The sequence below is a fragment of the Neofelis nebulosa genome, chromosome 6, assembly GCF_028018385.1.
Source record: "Neofelis nebulosa isolate mNeoNeb1 chromosome 6, mNeoNeb1.pri, whole genome shotgun sequence".
NCBI lineage: Eukaryota > Metazoa > Chordata > Mammalia > Carnivora > Felidae > Neofelis > Neofelis nebulosa.
This window is the reverse complement of record NC_080787.1, coordinates 41691160-41704051: the sequence shown is the minus strand read 5'-3', so window position 1 is coordinate 41704051 and position 12892 is coordinate 41691160. Positions and strand designations below refer to the sequence as shown.

The following is a 12892-nucleotide window of genomic DNA, read 5'->3' as shown; positions in this document are numbered from 1 at the left end:
GATATATTATAATAGGGCATACACTCCCTCTCCCTCTGCTATCTGAAATGTGTCCCCAAACCACTGCGTGCTCCACACTTTTACAAGATAGATACTCAATACATTTCTAGAAAGGATACTAACGTTTACTATAAACTGGGCTGGGCTCAAACTTTAACATCCATTTATTTTATGATCTGAATTTTTATATATAGGGAAGTTAAGGCTTAGAGAATGTAAGCAAGTTGCCCAAGTTAATACCGTGTTCATAAAACATGTGAGTCTCAGTTTGGTCAATTCTAAAGCTCAGACGTAGCCTTCCCGCTGCATAGAGAAGGCAGGGTGTCAATGGCAGCATCGTGTAAAACGGTCAGTGCCCCACAGCCATGGCAGCCTCCTGTGGTACCCCGTCCCTTCCCCCATCACCCATGCCACTCTTATGGGAGAACCCAGCACTAGTACAGAGAAACCTTGACCCCAGCCACAGACAGCAACCCAGCCCATCATCTTACCACACATACAGAGTCACAGAGAGGTCCAGGCTGTTCCCTCCTCTGGACCAGCCTCTTGGGCATGTGAGCTGGGCACTCTCAGCTCTGCTTGCCTTAAGGCTCTCCTGTCGTTGTCCTGAATCTTTCCTAATTTTTGAACAAGGAGCCTTGCTTTTCCATTTTGCACAGGGTCCCGCAAATCATGCAGCTGGTCCTGCCCGTCTTCTAGGGCAGCCAGCTCAGGGAGTCTTTCCCAGGAAGAGCAGCCCAGCCAGCCACTCCCTGCATGTTTCCAAAAATGTTACCCACAGTCCCTGAATGGTCGGGACGGAACAGAGACAAGTTACTTTAATCTGGGGTGGCTTCCTGCCCAAATGGCCTTGATGGGCAACTCAGTAACTGCTAGACTGCTCTCCGCCCCGTCTCTCCTCTGTATCCCACCTCACCCCTCCACTCCACCACGTCCCCTGGTTTCCAACCTCATTGTCTTCCTCCTCCCTAAATGCACATCGTTCGTGGGATTGAAATTCCCAGAGGACACGGACATTTCCGCTTGTACCCCCAAGTCCCCTCATGGGGCTCCTTCAGCACGCACAGCAGGAACTTGATAAGAGCAGCAGAATTTAAATACATTGTAGTATTTCCTGAATTCTTGGCCCTATCATAAAACATATCAGTGTGCTATTACATTACACATACGCAAAGATGGTTGATCCTGCGACTGGATAAATACCAAACTCGAGACACTGTGTTATCTTTGAAATACAGTGAAGACCCACTCTGCTTGTTCCACTTTTGGGCTCACATTATTTCCCCCATGCCCACCTCTGCTTCCTCTCCCTCCCTCTACCCCTCTGCAGATCCTACCTTCCCCGGGCAGCCTTCCTGACCATCCCAACCCACCTGAATTCTCCAAAATACACTCCGAGCACTCTGTCCGCTCTGTCTATAGGACACTTCATCAGATACCACTTTGTGGCACCCCATGCTATTTCATTTCTTGCATTAATTTATATTTTTCACACCAATGCACTTTTTTCTTTCTCTAGACTCTGAGCCCCAGAGGAGTGGTTCATGGCACAGTGCCTCGCATACTGCAAGCTCACTTCCCGATCGAAAGACATCTGATGGCAGTGGGTGGAGGTGGGGTAGAAAAAAGAGGAGAAAGTTATTAATCGCCCAGAAGTAAATCTTCATGGCAAACCCAAAAAACATAGGTACTTAGACCTTTTCTCTTCTGGAATCCACTGGAGGTCAAAGGCATCCAGACCTTGGCCAGACACCCTCAAGAGGTGTCTCAAGTGACATTCAGCGAGAGGCAAAGGCATGCTCCTTTATAAACCTGCACAGTTCAGTCAGATCCCGGCATTCCCAGGCAAAACACAGGACATCTCCATCTCTGTTTGGGTCTATTTTCTCCCCTCTTTCCTGCAAGCGAAAGGCATCTCGCATAAACCGTGTAAGAGACAGCTTTCCTCTCTGCGCTTCGAGAAAGGGGATGTTTCCTCCAAGGGAGTCCAGGCCCTGGCTCCAGGACTTCAGGCTACAGAAGCCAGGCCGCCCCGCCAGCAGCTACAAGCCCTGGGAGCAGTCTCTGTGTGGACTCTCCCATTGCTAAACCACCTTTCTTTGACTCGGACATCCCTGCAAACTCTGCCCCAATTCTCTCCACCAAAGTGGCTTTACTGACCCAGCAGGGCACCTCGTCCGTCCCTCAGGGCCCAGTAATGGAGGCCCATTATCCACCTCCCCCTGGAACTGCACTTTCTGGGTATCCCCTCCTTCCATCCTGTCCCCTCTGCCCTTAACCAGTGCTCCCTCATTTCACAGAACACTGTGAAATGCTTCTTCACAATTCACCCCGTCTTTCCTGATCAAGTCCTTCAGGATCTCACACCTCACCGCACAGCAGAAGTGCAGGGCACGGTGGAAAATATCGATGCCTGAATCCCAGCGAGAACCAGCGAAAACAGAATCACTGGGTGAGTGTGGGGGAGACAGCAGGGTGAGCTGCTCTTCCGGGTTTGCCTGAGATTGTCCTGGTTTTAGTACTGAAAGTCCCACATCGCAGGGGACCTCTCCATCCTGGGAAACCCGGATGAGTATTGAGCCTATTGGGCTCTGGTAGTTGTTAAGTTTCAGCAGGTGATTCTTTTTTGTTTTTAGTTCAAGTTAGTTAACATACAGTTAATATACAGTTAACATAACATACAGTCTTGACTTCAAGAGTAGAACCCAGTGATTTATCTCTTACATATAACACCCAGTGCTCATCCCTAAAAGTGCCCTCCTTACTGCCCATCACCCGTTTAACCCATCCCCCCACTTACCTCCCTCCAGCAACCCTCAATTTGTTCTCTGTATTTAAGAGTTTGCCTCTCTGTTTTGATATTATTTTTCTTCCCTTCCCCCATGTTCATCTGTTGAGTTTCTCAAATTCCACATGAGTAAAATCAGATGATCTCTTTCTCTGACTTATTTCCCTTAGCATAATACCCTCTAGTTCCATCCACGTTGTTGCAAATAGCAAGAGTTCATAGTCTCAGGTGATTCAAATTTGCAGCCAGACTTGCAAAACACTGGACCACATCCAGGTCAAGAACTCTCTCTCCCCCCTCAGCCAACTGCCCCGGGGCAATCCCTAAAGCCAGAGTTCACCTGCCTTTTGTTTTCATTTAAGTCAGGTGATCTCAGAAAGTGTCCCTAGCCCAGCACAATCAGCATTACCTGGGAACTTGTTCATAAAAAGGCGGAGCCAATTCTAAATCATTTGCTCTTCTCTCAACTACAGCTAGATCTTTGGCAAACCCCTACTAAGGGCCAGTGGCACTGCTTCCAGTAAAGTGGGGTTTAAGGAGTTAACTGTCAGATACCAAGGGCTTGGTGGCGGAGGTGGTTTGAGGCTGGGAGGTCAGACCTCAGGGAGGTGTAGTGGTGATCAGAGGGGGCCTTGGCGTTCATGCAGATGTGACAAATGTTTACTGACCACTAACTAACCAGCTGGCTTGTTCATGCCAGCTCATTAAATTCAATACTAACTCTGTCAAGTACATGGTGTCGGGGAAAACCTGCCTCGACCTGCTCGAGCTCAGGACCATTTGAGGAACTGATGCATGAAGCTGACAGATGGAGGTCACAATATCAGCCCCGCTCTGATAAAGCTGTCCAAGTGCGTGGCTTTATGTCTCTGGCCAAACAGACTGCTTCATATTCCATTCAGTGAGGCCAGCCCACGTGTCCAGTCACCAGCCTAGGAGGGTGACTGTGGACCTCCCACAGGAGTGGGCTCCTGACCTCATCTCCCAGAACTGGCCAGAAGCAGCCACCCTGCAGGCAACAGATCCCAGAAAGGGGAGGAAGTATTGGCAGGCCCAGCTCATTACTTCTCCTAGAATTACTGCTTAGAGATGCCTCGCCTCTTCCCTTGAGGAAGTGATGGAGAGGATGAGGCCTGAGAGTGAACAGCCTGCACCGTCCCCCACCTTCTCCCCACGCATGTTAGAGCCACTCATGGCCTCGCCCCACCCCCAGTGACACTGGCCTGGTCTGGGGAGGGAGCCAGACACTGACTGATGTTTTGTCAAAGTTCCCCAAGTGATGCTAAGGTGCCATCAGTATCAAGTAACCACCCTTGGGAGATCCTCTCCTGAAAACGAGATGGCAGGGATGTCCTCCCTAAGGGTTGGAGTGTTCCTATCTCACAAGCAGGGAAACAAGCTCTCAGGAACACCTCGCCCCAGGGCCAGAGCCAGCAGACAGACTTGTAAGGATGAGGAATGGCCACGAATGGACCAGCTCTCTCCAAATATTGGTGGACTTGTGGGTTGTCAGCCAGCTTGGAGCCAGATCAGCAGTTCTAGAGTCTCCTGGGCGGGGGGCTTGTTGAAATGCGGCTCACTGAGCCCCACCCCCAGAGTTTCTGATTCAGAGGGAGGGCTGGGTAGCCGTGGGAAGAGAAGACAGGCCAATTTGGTTTCTAGCCACGGCTTTGCGACCTACTAGCAGGATAACCTTGCCTGGCTCACTCACCCTCTCTGAGGCTCAGCTTCTTTGTTTGTCAAATCCAGATCACAGGAGGAATGACTCATGTGTTTCGGATGACCTGGACGGGGACACACGAAGCTCCTAGTGCGGTGCATGGCACACAAGAGGAATGGGGATAAACTATGTTAATTATCATTTGTAGATATTGCTAGCTAGGGATGGCTCCTTTGAAAAGACTGGGAAGAGGTTTTGGATTTAGGCAAGAATACCCAGAGGCAGAACACCAAGGAGAGAATGAGCCAAGCCTTAAAGGATGCAGGGAGGGGAGCCAGAAACAGAGCATAAGCCAGTGCACACAAGTGGCAGAGGGTGGGGGTCTGTTGCAGATCTGGCTGAGAGAGGGGCTGGGATTCAAAGGCACCCAAAATAGAACTTCCTCCTCCCCAAGTTCACAACTCACTCTGCCCACCCCCCCTTCTCTCTGGGCCATATTCCACATGCCTCTGTCCGGGCTCGTTTGTTAGAACTGCCCCCCCCTCAAGGCACCCCCACCCCTGCCCTAGGGACTCAAGGAATCTGAGCAATGTGTCCAATTCTTGTGCTGGAGGAAAAGAAGCAAAATTAAAGGGGGAAAATGCTCTCTCTATGCCTGTGTCTTTGCATGACTTCCCACAGCCCCCCTGGTCCTCCTCTCCCCCACGAGATGGCCATTCCGAGTCAGCATCTGGTTAGAAGTATCCAAACCAACTGGGACACCAACGGCCCGCTTCCCCTCATCCAACGACAAAGCTGCTGTCTCTGCCAACCCATGCCCCTTCCCTGTTTCCTAACTAGACTCAGTGCTTATCTCCCTGAACTGAACTTCCCTGGATTACGAGAGTTTCTCCCCCCATGTGCACACCCATCCATCCATCCATCCATCCCGCGAGCCTTCACCACATACCTACTCCGTGCCTAGGCACTGTGCCAGACAGCAGGGTTTGCAGCATGAAGAAGGCACAGCCCCTGACCTCCCCCCCGCCCCCTACCGTGGGCTAAGGAAGAAGCACAGGATCTGGAGCTCATACTGTGCAAAGGAGAACACGAGGCCCCTTGTCATGCTCTTCAAGTTCTGGCTCATGCTCTTTAACCCCCTCTTCTAATGTGAGAAGAGACCTCACAGCCACTGGTGGGATACACCAGATCTTCCTTCTCTCTCTCCCTCGCACACGCACAAAACACACCAAAGAAAACATGTCCATATCAGACGCAGGTAACACACTCCGTGGTTCCATGTCACTCGCCATTCTGCAGATCTTAGAATTTGTCTGAGCGTCAGCACACACGTCTTCTTCAGTGACTGTCTTGACCCCTCTATCGGACATCTTTTTAAAAAAAATTTTTTTTTACATTTATTTTTGAGAGACAGAGACAGAGCACAAGTAGGGGAGAGGCAGAGAGAGAGAGAGAGAGAGAGAGAGAGAGACAGAATCCAAAGCAGGCTCCAGGCACTGAGCTCTCAGCACAGAGCCCAATGCAGGGCCCGAACCCACAAACTGCAAGACCATGACCTGAGCCGAGGTCGGAAGTTTAACCAACTGAGCCACCCGGGAGCCCCTCTCTATTTGGCATCTTAACTTTGACTTGCTTGGATCTCCCAGGCACTGGAGATACAGAGAAGAATAAGATATTCCTGCTATATCCTGGAGATCCGAGTCTAGTGGGAGAGCCAGGCACTTAACCAGATAATCATAATACAATATGGGACACACAAGCCAGACATCGTGATGTGAGCAGAAAGCGGCATCTCATATGTCCCAGTCATTGACAAGGAGGATACCAGGGGAGGCTTCCTGGAGGAGGCAATGAAGAGAAGCAGTAAATCTGAAGTGGAGCCTGTGCGTTGGCTTAGTGCCTGCCATTCCAGGTCACCTTAATCACTTCCTGCTGACTTGCTCCCTTCCCTCCCTTGCCCCTCCATCTCAGAATGCCCAGGACATTGGGGCTTTTGGAAAAATGAATCCATGTGCATGTGGTATGACTGTAGGTGGATTTTTTCCCCTACTTTTATTTAGAGTTAACGTTATAATACCAATAACTACTTATGTAATAAAAGCTAAATTTATAAAGCGAGAAGCTATTTCCCCTGGCTATTTTTAGCTGGTGCCCAGATACCCGCCTTGGCCTTTCGACTCCACCACAAACGAAGGCCAGAGTGGAGTTTTCAAATGCAGCACCACCACTCCTTGGTAGCTGAAAAAATAGCTCCTGGCACCCCAAAGAGGGCAGGGCTTCAGCAGACTGGAGAGCAGAGAGTCAGAGCTGCACCGGGCTCTGTGAAGAAGGTGGAAGAAGGCACCTAGCTGCGAGTCAAGGGCCTCGGGAAGCAGAGTGGGGACGAGGTTGTCACACTATGCTTTCATCCGGCACGCTCATCCAAACAGCTCGTGAAAATCCCTGTTCACATCAAGACTAAAGGCGAAGAGAAAGATGCAGGTTTTCACGTGCACAGGAGCTGGGGAGAGCTGGAAACCTACCAGCCCTTGCTAATGTGACCTGAGATTTCCTCTGCCATGAGCAGTCTGCCCTGATACTTACGCCTGGTTGAACCAACTGAAGCCAACCCCGCTTTCTCTGGAGATTTGATGAACTCTTCAAGGGGCTACATTTTATTTCGCTGAGTGCTAGCTCAAGAACCCTGGCCCGGAGACTCCTTTCTGAGAAGAAGCAAAGACCTCAGGGAGAGGATGGGGTTGAGACTCTAGAAGTTTAGCTTCTGAACTTGGCTCTGCCTCTGACTCACTATAGGACCTTGGGAAAGTTACCTTCTTTGAGCCTCACCTTTCTTGTCTGTACAAAGAGAATATGACAGGGCATACCCCATCATGAAGTCATGAGGAGTAACTGATAATTCAGGAATGATACTGTATGTCTGATACAGGGTATTGTACAAGGAAAATATTTAAAATATCTCATAATATATTTTGCCCTGGGAAATCCAAGTGTTTCATTTTGTTTCCCTTTCCTTTCTCTCGAACCTTCTAATATCAGAGCAAAGCCATGACATTATTTTCCCCAGGCAAATAACACCGAGGACTCCCCCACCCCCACCCCCGGAACACAAAGGTCAACAGAGTTGGGAACGGCCGCAAAGAGGTAACGCTGTTTTCTCCAGTCCGGAATAAAGAAAAAGCCTTTCTAGGACTAGGAGGGAAATGAAGTAAATGGCCAGGATTTCACTCCCTTCCCCACCTGGGGGCTGAGGAGGGCGACATTATTAGAAATGACCCAATTACGGATGCCTGGGAGGCTCAAGTCAGTTAAGCATCCAGATTCTTGGTTTCAGCTCAGGTCATGATCTCATGGTTTGTGAGTTCAAGCCCTGCATTAGGCTCTGCGCTGACAGCACTGAGCCTGCTTGGGATTCTCTCTCTCTCTCATTCTCTCTCTCTCTCTCTCTCTCTCTCTCTCTCCCCCTCTCTCTCTCTCTACCCCTCCCCACTCATGCTCTCTTTCTCTCACTCAAAATTAAAAAAAAAAAAAATGACCCAATGACTTAGAGAATTCCAGAACAGGGAAATGCCATGTCCCTTGGAGAAGCCCCACCTTCAGCGGGGCTCAGAGAAACATGCCTCTGTCGCAGGAAGGTTAGCAAGCACCAGGGGCTGCCCTCAGGCCCACCCATTTACAGTCCTCACATCCAGATAACAGGTGGACACCGGAATCCTCCAGGGACAGGCGGGTGTCCCAGGAGAGCCAAGGGGCCTGAGGAAGCCAAAGCTTGAGCAGCGGATGCCAGGTTTCCCTTCAAAAGCCCTGGGACAAGACCAGACATGGCCCCTTCAGTGGATTTTAGCACAGGGGCTCCAGAAGCCGAGGGAACACAGAACAAATCAGTGGATATCACAGGGACCCTGTGGCCCCAAGGTCCCCACGGGAAGACACCCTCACAGGGAGCCTGAATTGGGACTTCACTGAACCAGGAGCCATTGTCTCACATCAGAACAGGCTGAAGCACCTTTATTTATCAAGCTAAGATTTGTATTGCAAGTTACCAATTCAGGACATAATTGTTTTTTCCCACATATGGGAGTTGGATATATTTTCACTTCCTATTTCTGTAAGGCTTCAGTAAACATTAGCTGCTATCATCCTCATCATCGTTAACAAAATAAGCTGTTCTCAGATTGACACGGAGGGAGACCAGAGCAAAAACAGCCCCACTTCTTTCGGATCTGATTCCTAGGAGGGCTGAGGGTGGCTGGCTGGAGGCGAGGGGCAGGGAGGGGAGGAGAAGGGTGAGGGGCAGCCTTTGGGCTTGACCCCTTACCACAGTATTTACCCTGTCCTGTTCTTTTTTTTTTTTTTTTTTTTTTTTTATTTATTTTTGGGACAGAGAGAGACATAGCATGAACGGGGGAGGGGCAGAGAGAGAGGGAGACACAGAATCGGAAACAGGCTCCAGGCTCTGAGCCATCAGCCCAGAGCCTGACGCGGGGCTCGAACTCACGGACCGCGAGATCGTGACCTGGCTGAAGTCGGACGCTTAACCGACTGCGCCACCCAGGCGCCCCTACCCTGTCCTGTTCTTATTGATGATGAATTCTTCAAGGGGCTACATTTTATCTCGCTGAGTGCTAGCTCAAGAACCCTGGCCCGGAGACTCCTTTCTGAGAAGCAGCAAAGACCTCAGGGAGAGGATGGGGTTGAGATGCTAGAATTTTAGCTTCTAAACTTGGCTTCTAATTTTAGCTTCTAAACCCTCCCCTTTCACCCAGGTTTGCTGCTAACTCATCCTGTCCGCTCCTCTGCATCGGCCTGGCCTGTGAGGTGGGGGCTGCTGGGCTCCTGCCCTCCCTACTGGCTCCCTGGCCATGGTTATGAGCCAGAGCTGGGGAGTTCGGCTGCCTGAGCACGGATCCTAGCACCGCTTCCATCCGCTGTCCTCTCTGGCAAGTGACTTTACCTCCCTGTGCCTCAGTGTCCCCATCTGAGAATGGGAATCAGAGCAATCTGCCTCATAAGGTTAACTGGGTGGGGGAGGGGGTTAAATAGTGGGCTTGTATATGGTGACGAGGGCATGCCTAGCAAGCCTGGCATGGACATTAACAATTGTACACTTTCTCAGCGAGTTTTTCCACGACCATTTTAAACAACCCCTCTCCCTCCCATTTTCCACATGGACTTACTACCATATGAGACACTATCCACTTTTGCATTCTCTCTCTCCTTGAGATGTCTTTGTCCATCACTCAATGCTGTATCCACAGGGCCTAGAATCATTCCCTAGCACACAGTGGGCCTTTGTAATGAAGAATGAATTCCTACGAAACTTTACTAACTTACAACCTTAGGCAGATTATGGAACGCCACATGCCTCAGTTTACTCATCTGGAAAATGGGGTTTGTGCCTCTACCCCCAAATTGATGTCAGGATTAAATCCGATAACGTTTGTGAACATGCCCATTCCAACCCTCAGTACACGATGGATGGATGGGCGCACAAGGCTTGGCCTGACTCAGGCAGGGCCTGCAATGGTTAATTCCAGACTCTCTTCCCATCCCCCACGCAAGGCAAGGCTGGACCGCAGGACCACTGGCAGCTGTCCAGGTAGAGAATAAATGTCAGAGGTGGGTGCCTGCGGGGCTGCCCTGGTCCTGATACGGGGTCTTGACCCAGGCAGCTGGAGTCTCTCCCCACCCCCTCCTGCTGAGAGGCACTGCCTAGGCCTGCAGCATTTGGGACAGAGTGCAGGAGCTGAGCGGTGGGAACCTCCACCCGCCTGGGTCCCACGCCACATCCTGGCCTTGGGGGAGGTGGGCCCGAGGCCTGGACTTGCCTCCCAGCCATTCCCGGGCGGCCTGCTCTCTGGCCGGCCCAGCTGTGCTGACTGAACCCGAGGGCTGTAGGGGCAGCTCTGTCCCTCAGCACTGCCCTGTCCCCACACACACGAGGAGGAAGACGCCGGCCTCAGCACAAGGAGGGTGTGGGATTTAGAGCCCAGGTCTGTGAGCCCTGAAGCCCACCTGCCTTCCCAGCCTGCGGGAGGGAATGTGTTCAAAGGCAAATGAGCCTCCTGTGGCCAAGTCACAGAGGGGACACAGTCAAGAGCAGATTCCAAGCAGGGGTTTCCTCCTCCTTCTCCAATTTCTCACAACTCCCCAGCTTTCCAGCAATTTCCCCTAGCATCCATCCCGCTGACGACTGACCCAGAAAGAGATGAAAACAGACAGACACCCAAGCCTAGCATGGATGGCGAAGATGAGTAAGTGAGACCCAGTGTCTGTCCTGTGGATTCATTCATTCCACAGTTATGTACAGAACCTCCACTCTGAGCCAGGCACCGCACGCCATAGGCATGTGGTGGTGAATAAAACACTCATTAAAACTACTCTCAGTCGGGGAAGAGGGGAAAACTGGTGAGAAGGTCAGGGAGGGACAGCGTGCTGGGCAATTGCTGCACAGGGCACAGTGGGCGTATAGGTGAGGGGTCTGTAACACAGGCTGGAGAAGGAGGCAGAGCCAGGAATCCGGGAAGGGTGATACCACTGTGGACAATACAACATCTGGGGGGAGAGTGCAGGCGCCGAAGAATGGAGAAATCCCTCACCTGGAGATTGCTGTCTCCAGGGTGACGGTGGCCTTAACTCCCATCGTGTCAGTCTTCGGGGATTTTCATTAGAAAGTAAGCCCTCGGGGGCACCTGGGTGGCTCAGTCAGTTAAGCGTCTGACTTCAGCTCAGGTCAGGATCTCACAGTCCGTGAGTTTGAGCCCCGCAGCAGGCTCTGTGCTGACAGCTTGGAGCCTGGAGCCTACTTCGGGTTCTGTGTCTCCCTCTCTCTCTCTGCCCCTCCCCCACTCACACTCTGTCTCTCTCTCTCAAAAAAATAAACATAAAAAAAATAAAAAAAATAAAAAAAGAAAGAAAGTAAGCCCTCCAAGGGCAGGGACATGGTCAGTCTGCATGCTCAGAACTTAGAATAATGACGGACACATGTGAATATACCAGCGAGCATATAAACTCCCTGAAGGGAAGGTCACTATTGACCCCAAAGAGCACATGCTCCCTTCTGATCTCACTGGCATTCACGAAAATTCTCTTGCCCAATTTCTCACATGTTACAACTCTCTAAGGTATCTTCTCAGCCTCCAACACAGGTGTCTTTCCCAGGCACAGACAGTGAGGTCTGTCTGTCCCCCAAAGTGCCACCAGCTTCCCCACAAGGTCACACTCCTTCCAAAAGCCCTGGGCATGGCGATGAGAATCGCATGCCAATGAGGACAAAGGCCAGAAAGAAGAGGAAGTTGGCAGCAATGTCCACACCTGGGTCTCTGCAGAGAAACACGGTGCTGCTACCACAGCCAGCCGTGGGCACACTGCTGGCCCATGCACACACTGTGCCCCAGCCCTGCCACGGAAGGCATACACACAGGAGGCACCAATTAGAGCTCTCGGTTCAGATACTACCACGGAGCTGGCCCCTGGGCCAACTGCCCAAACACCAGCCGCTCTTGTTTCTTTCTCAGCGGGAGATTGCAGAGAGCCCAGGTTCCCCTCAGTTTTCACTCGGACAATACTTAATGAGGGCCTACTATGTGCTAGACCCGGTCTCTGGATCTAGGAATGCACAATGGGCCTTGTCTGAGTCCCTGCATTCTGGAAGCTCATAGTTTAGTGAAAGACAGGGAGAACAGTGGTTTTCAAACACTGTGCTACATGCTACATCAGGGGTGGGTCTTCGGGGCCATCAATGAGGGAGAATCTCACCTCCCTGAAACTGGGGGAAAGAGGGGCTAGAGAGATGACAGAAGTGGTGGTGCTTGAACTGAGTCTTGAAGGAGGACTAGGTTTTCCCCAGGTACCATTCTTCGGGCAGAGGGAGGGCAAGAGCTTAAACGTAGGCTGTGAGAGGTGGGGTGCACAGATGTGGTTCAGAGCTTGGTCATGAAGGGGACCACCCTCCTTGGATTCTGCAATTGACTGGGATTTTCCAAGTTTCCCTTCGGTCCATCAAAAGAATCCATTTTCAGACCAAGGAGGTTAAGGGGAAGCACGCTTCACACAGAGACGGAGGCTGTTGGGCCCTCCCAACCCCCACATCCCATCAGGCACAGGGGTGTCTCGACAGACCCCCATGCAGAGAGCCAAGGTGCGGGGCCACTGTTCCCCAGAGCGATCGTGTGCTACTCCATAAGCTCAGATGTAAAAATAGGACTCTGGGGAAGATTACCCCACTCTGCTCCAGAATGGCCATACCCTTCCATCTTGGGATGTCACTCTTGCTGTCTGTGTGTGAACGAACTCCGCTCCAACTTCCTCTGACATGCCCCACAGGGGACTCCCACACTGCTGTTGGGAGGCACAGGATACCGACAGTGGGGGCTGGCTATCCTTATTGTGACCATTTTACAGAGGAGAAAACTGAGGTTCAAGAAGCAAGGCCACTTGCCCCAGGA

At 51.3% G+C, this 12892-nt stretch overlaps 1 protein-coding gene across 6 annotated transcripts in view; it reads right to left on the bottom strand.

Annotated features, from left to right (window-relative positions):
• Positions 1–12892, bottom strand: part of DAAM2 (dishevelled associated activator of morphogenesis 2) — a 119019-nt gene that overhangs the window by 69599 nt on the left and 36528 nt on the right. The window contains exon 1 of one of the 6 annotated variants that reach the window (XM_058733821.1): positions 492–510. The exons of the other annotated variants lie outside the window; for them this stretch is intronic. The gene's annotated coding sequence lies outside the window, so the exon portion shown is untranslated. Of the gene's footprint in view, positions 1–491; positions 511–12892 lie in introns of those variants that run through there. 6 annotated transcript variants of the gene reach the window in all.